The following is a 6,000-nucleotide window of genomic DNA, read 5'->3' on the forward strand; positions in this document are numbered from 1 at the left end:
TCACAAGCTGCCCAAACAGGGTCCTGCAGGACCAGGGAAGGGATACCCTGACTCTCCTGTTTAAGAAACTCTGAACTGAGGTCCATGCATTTGGTTCACCGTGCCTCAGAGTGCTTCTGCAGGCCTCGGGGAGGGGATCCCTAATTTGCCAGAGTTAAAAGCCTGAATGAAAAGCTCTTATGGGGCCCCATGTCAGAGCTCTAGTGGAGCATGGGAGAGGGACATGGGAGAGGGACATGGGGGACTGGGATTCATGTCCTTGGCAAGCATTATAAGAGTGCTCAAGATGGGCTTCCGCAGGCCCGGGCTCCACTCTCAGACTTTGGTGGGGTAAAAAGCTCATGGTCAGAGCTCTGGTGAACGTATAAGGGTCCCCAGTACCTGCAGTCTGTGTGCTATCCCACTGTGGCTTGCAGTGCCCAGGACTGTCTTATGCAGATCTGCAGAGATCTTACTGCTCTGCCAGAATAAGAAGCTCTTACCAGACCTTGGGTCAGAATCCCGAGAGGATGCAAGGCTCCAAGCCAGGGCTCCAGCCTCTAGTGTTGCAACTTGCACAGGATCGGGTCACAAAGTCTCAGGTAGGGCTCTTCTGCTTCTCTGGCCAACAAAGCTCTGACTGGGCTCCGTGTCAGCTCTGACTGATCCAACATAACGCCTGTGTAGGAAGGTGGAATCTGACTGCATAGTTGCCCCCACTTTTTTCCTGGTGTTTTGCTGGTTTGTGACTTAGTCTGACTGGGATCCTGCTATTCAGGATCCCAGCCTATCTGCTTTCTCCCTTAAATTGATTACAAGTACTTTAGGTACACTCCAGATTGAATTCTGGGGTACCCTTATAAGTCCCTAGTATATGGTATACTATGTACCCAGGGCATAGGTACCCCAGAGGCCTACCAGGGGCTGCTGCATGTATTATGCCATGCCTCGGAAGCCATCCAAAATGACACCACAGGACTGCTACTGCAGCCTGGGTAAGGTGGTGCATGCACCCCCTACTGAGATATAGGTTTGCTATATCTCTCCATACTACTGCACATATAAACCTATCACCCCTAGGGCAGGCCTTACTAATCCTGAAGGCAGGGTGCTGGGTTTTATGTGAGAGGGTGCCCATGCATGAGCAGTGCCCTTCTGCAGCCTTTGGAACCTTTATTCCGGGGTTGTTTGTGATGCAGCCAAACCATATACTCTTATGTGCATTGTAGGAGAGTAGGATCTGCTTCACATGGGTACCCCCACTTTTTGCTGGTGTTTCACTGTTTTTCGACCTTAGTCTGGCTGTGGCCCTGCTAATCAGGACCACAGCCTAGCTGCTCCCTCTCTAAAATGGTTTCCATGTACATTAGGTACATATCTAATTGGATTCTGGAGTCCCTTATAAGCCCCTAGTATACAGTATAATATGTACCTAGGGCATAGGTACCTCAGCGGCCTACCAGGGGCTGAAGTAGGTATTATGCCACCCCTGGGAAGCACTCCAAAATGGCACCACAGGTCTGCTACTGCAGCCAGGGTAAGGGTGTGCTTGCACCCCTTACAGTGGTATAGGCTACCTATATCCACATATATATACAGACACATATAAACCTATAAGTCACTCCTATGGCAGGCCTTGACAATCCTGAAGGCAGAGTGCTTGGTTTTGTGTGAGAGGGTGCCCAAGCATGAGCTGAGCCCCTCTGCAGCTTTCGGAAATACTTCCTTATGGCTGTTCAGAGATACAGCCATACCATATACTCTTAAGTGCATTATAACCTCGCGGTAAATGCTAATTTTTGAATGGCTGCATCAAAACATGTCGTGTTTGGTGTCAAATGCTTTGGAATACTACCCTCCCCTCCCCCCCCCGCCAGTTCTGGCCGCGGGGGTAGCATTCCACCCTTCTAGAGGGAGAGACATGTTCACACTGGTCAAACCCGGTAGGACTTTCCTGAGCCCTGGCATCACAAAATGGATGCCTCTGCCCCAGACACGGGTCTGGCCTCCTGCTGATGAACGAAACTCCGGCAGGAGAGGCCTGGACAATAGGTTTCCTGTCGAAGGGAGGTGTAACCACCTCCCCAGACAGGCAGATGTGTATTGGGGCTGGGCGGGAGCACTCTCTGGTGCTTTGTAGTCCTGGACTTGGGGCACATTTGGTGTCCCTGTGCATAGTCCAGTTCAAACTGGTTGCAGGGGCTACCTGCCCCTGCTCTGGCGCGAAACTGGACAAAGGAAATGGGTGTAACCACCCCTCTTTTCAGACCCACCCATAGGTGGGGCCTTAGAGTTAGTCCATCCCCTAAACTTAGTATAAGTATAGGAATCCAGTCCCTAGGACTTTAGATTACCTTGGACGAAGCTCTGCAACATATATCCTGGACTTTCGACGTTCTATCCTGACTAGAAGACTGAAGAAATCTCCCTTGGGGTCAAGGAGTGACCCCCCTGCTTGGCAGGCACCAAAGAAGCAACTGACCGGTCTGCATCGCTGAAGCTCCCGCCGGACGCCGAAGTCTTTGCATCACCAGAGGTGGATTTCCAGACTTCCCCGAGGCTACCCTGAGTCCACAGCAAAGCTGAGGCCCGTGGCTATCGTGGGTGACGTGGAACCGTGACCCCTGGACACCTTGATCTTTTGCAGCAACATCATCTTCCTGGGCTTCCTCGAAGTTGTGCTTTGGACTCCGAGTAGCCCCAGCCTTGAGCACCTCCTGCACCGAAGAATGCTGACCTCAATCAATCAATCAATCAATCAAGCATTTGTATAGCGCGCTACTCACCCGGAAGGGTCTCAAGGCGCTGGGGGAGGGGGGTAAGTTACAGCACGAACAGCCAGGTCTTGAGTTGCTTCCTGAAGGAAAGATGGTCCTGGGTCAACCGAAGATGGATGGGGAGGGAGTTACAAGTCTTGGCTGCCAGGTAGGAGAAGGATCTTCCTCCGGTGGTGGCTCTGCGGATGCGTGGTACGGCGGCGAGGGCGAGGCTGGTCGATCGTTGCTGGCGGGTGGGCACGTAGAAGGTCAGGCGGTCGTTGAGGTACTTGGGGCCCAGGTCATGGAGAGCCTTGTTTACGTGGGTGAGGAGCCTGAACGTGATCCTCTTGCTGAAGGGGAGCCAGTGAAGGTCTCTCAGGTGGCCGGAGATGTGGCTGTGTCGGGGGATGTCCAGGACGAGTCGTGCGGAGGCATTCTGGATGCGTTGGAGTCTTTTCTGCAGTTTGGCTGTGGTTCCGGCGTAGAGGGTGTTCCCGTAGTCCAGTCGGCTGGTGACGAGTGCTTGGGTGACGGTCTTCCTGGTCTCGGTGGGGATCCAACGGAAGATCTTACGGAGCATACGCAGGGTGTTGAAGCACGATGAGGAGACGGCGTTGACTTGTCTGGTCATCGAGAGGGAGGAGTCCAGGATGAAGCCCAGGTTGCGTGCGTGGTCGGTTGGCTTGGGAGTGGTGCCCAGGGCGGGGGGCCACCAAGAGTCGTCCCAGGTGGAGGGTGATGATCCCAGGATGAGGACTTCCGTTTTGTCTGAGTTCAGTTTCAGGCAGCTGTTCTTCATCCACTCGGCGACGTCTTTCATCCCTTCGTGTAGGCTGGTTCTGGCGGTGGCGGGGTCGTTGTTGAGGGAGAGGATCAGCTGGGTATCGTCGGCGTAGGAGATGATGTTGAGGTTGTGTTGGCGTGCGATGGCTGCGAGGGGGCTCATGTAGACGTTGAAGAGGGTTGGGCTGAGTGATGATCCTTGTGGTACGCCGCAAATGACTTCGGTGGCCTCGGATCTGAACGGGGGGAGGCGGATCTCTGGGTTCTTCCGGCGAGGAACGAGATGATCCACTCTAGTGCTTTCCCTTGGATTCCGATGTTGCTGAGGCGCTGTACTAGGGTGCGGTGGCAGACAGTGTCGAACGCTGCGGAGAGGTCCAGGAGGATGAGGGCTACTGTTTCCCCGTTGTCGAGCAGGGATCTGATGTCATCGGTGGCTGCGATCAGGGCGGTCTCGGTGCTGTGGTTGGCTCGGAAGCCGGACTGCGAGGGATCCATTCAACTCGAGGAAGGCGGCGAGCTGTCTGTTGACGGTCTTCTCGATGACTTTGGCAGGAAAAAGGAGGAGCGAGATGGGGCGGAAGTTCTTGAGGTCGGTGGGGTTCGCTGTTGGTTTCTTCAGGAGGGCGCTGAGCTCGGCGTGCTTCCAGCTCTCCGGAAAGGTGGCGGTGTGGAAGGAGGTGTTGATGATGTCCCGCAGTTGGGGTGCGATGATGGAGTCGGCCTTGTTGAAGACGTGGTGGGGGCAGGGGTCGGTGGGGGATCCGGAGTGGATGGTGTTCATCGTGCGGGTGGTGTCTTCGGTGCTGACCGGGGTCCAGTTGCAGAGGGTGGTGGTAGGGGGCGTTGGTTCGGCGGTTGGGTGCGTGGTTGGTGTGCCGAAGCTGTTGTGTATGTCGGCAATCTTGCGGTGGAAGAACGAGGCGAGGGAATCGCAGAGGTCTTGTGAGGGTGTGATGTCGTTGTTTCCGGCGCTGGGGTTGGAGAGCTCTTTGACGATGCTGAAGAGTTCCTTGCTGTCGTGGGCGTTGTTGTCCAGTCGTTCTTTGAATGCTGTCTTCTTGGTGGTGCGGATCAGCTGGTGGTGCTTGCGGGTGGCGTGCTTGAGGGCGGTCATGTTGTCTGAGGTCTGATCGTGGCGCCAGGCTTTCTCGAGGGTGCGGCAGTTCTTCTTGGAGTCCTTGAGTTCGTTGGTGAACCAGGGGGCTTTCTTGCTTCTGGGCCTGCTGGGAGGGTTCCTTAGTGGTGCGAGGTCGTCGGCGCAGTTGGTGAGCCACTGTGTGAGGTTGCTGGCTGCTTCGTTGGGGTCCGTTGTGCTGGCGGGGGGGGTTCTGGCGGAGGGAGGTGGTGAGCTGCTCGGCGGTGATCTTGCTCCAGCTCCGGCGAGGGATCTGTTGTGGGTGGTGGTGGGTCGTGTTTCTCCTGAAGCTGAAGTGGACGCAGCTGTGATCAGTCCAGTGAAGTCCGGTGGAGTGGCTGAAGGAGATGTGCATGCTGGAGGAGAAGACGGGGTCAAGCGTGTGGCCGGCGTAGTGGGTGGGGGTGTTCACCAGTTGCTTGAGTCCGAGGTTGGCGAGGTTGTCCAGCAGGGTGGTGGTGTTGCTGTCCTTGTTGTTCTCCAGGTGGAAGTTGAGGTCCCCTAGTAGGATGTAGTCGGAGGAGGCGAGGGCGTGCGGGCTGATGAAGTCTGCGATGTCTTCGCTGAATTGTGTGCGCGGTCCCGGGGGTCTGTAGATGAGGGTGCCTCTGAGGGTCGTCTTGGGGTCGGTGTGTATCTGGAAGTGGAGGTGTTCGGCGGTGGTGAAGGTGTCGTTGGAGTTGGTCGAGATGCTGATGGTGTTTATGTGTACGATGGCGATGCCTCCTCCAGTCTGGTTGACGCGGTCCCTCCGGGTGATCTTGTATCCGTCCGGGATGGCTATGGCGATGTCGGGCGCTGAGGAGGCGTTCATCCAGGTTTCCGTGAGGAAGGCGACGTCTGGTGATGTTGTGTCGAGCAGGTTCCAAAGTTCCACGGCGTGTCTGTGGACTGAGCGGGTGTTGAGCAGGATGCACTTGAGGTGGTTGTTGCTGGTCCTCGGCTTGGCGGGTGCGGTGCAGGTCCGGAGGCAGGTGAACTTGCAGGCTTGGCAGGTGAAGGGTCCGTGTGTGTGTTACGGGGTGGCTCGGTAGCAGGCGGGGTTTCGTCCGGCGTTGAGTGCGTTGAGGGTGGTGGTGTCGTAAGTCCGTCGAGTGGGATGGCGTCCTCGGGGGCCAGGGGTCCTGGCGCTGGGCAAGGTCCAGGCGCGGACGGGCGTAGACGGGCTTGCCTTTGGCGCGCCTTCGGCACACAATCGGCATGCCCGCTGCGCACGTCCGCTGCGCTTCCGTGCGGCGACCCCCATAAATGGCGAAGTGGGAGGGAGGAGCAGCTGGGAGGCGGAAGCGGGGTGGCCAATGGCGGGAACAGAAAGAAAAGGGGGCGGGCCGCAGGGGAGCA

The sequence above is a fragment of the Triturus cristatus genome, chromosome 7, assembly GCF_964204655.1.
Source record: "Triturus cristatus chromosome 7, aTriCri1.1, whole genome shotgun sequence".
Taxonomy (NCBI): domain Eukaryota; kingdom Metazoa; phylum Chordata; class Amphibia; order Caudata; family Salamandridae; genus Triturus; species Triturus cristatus.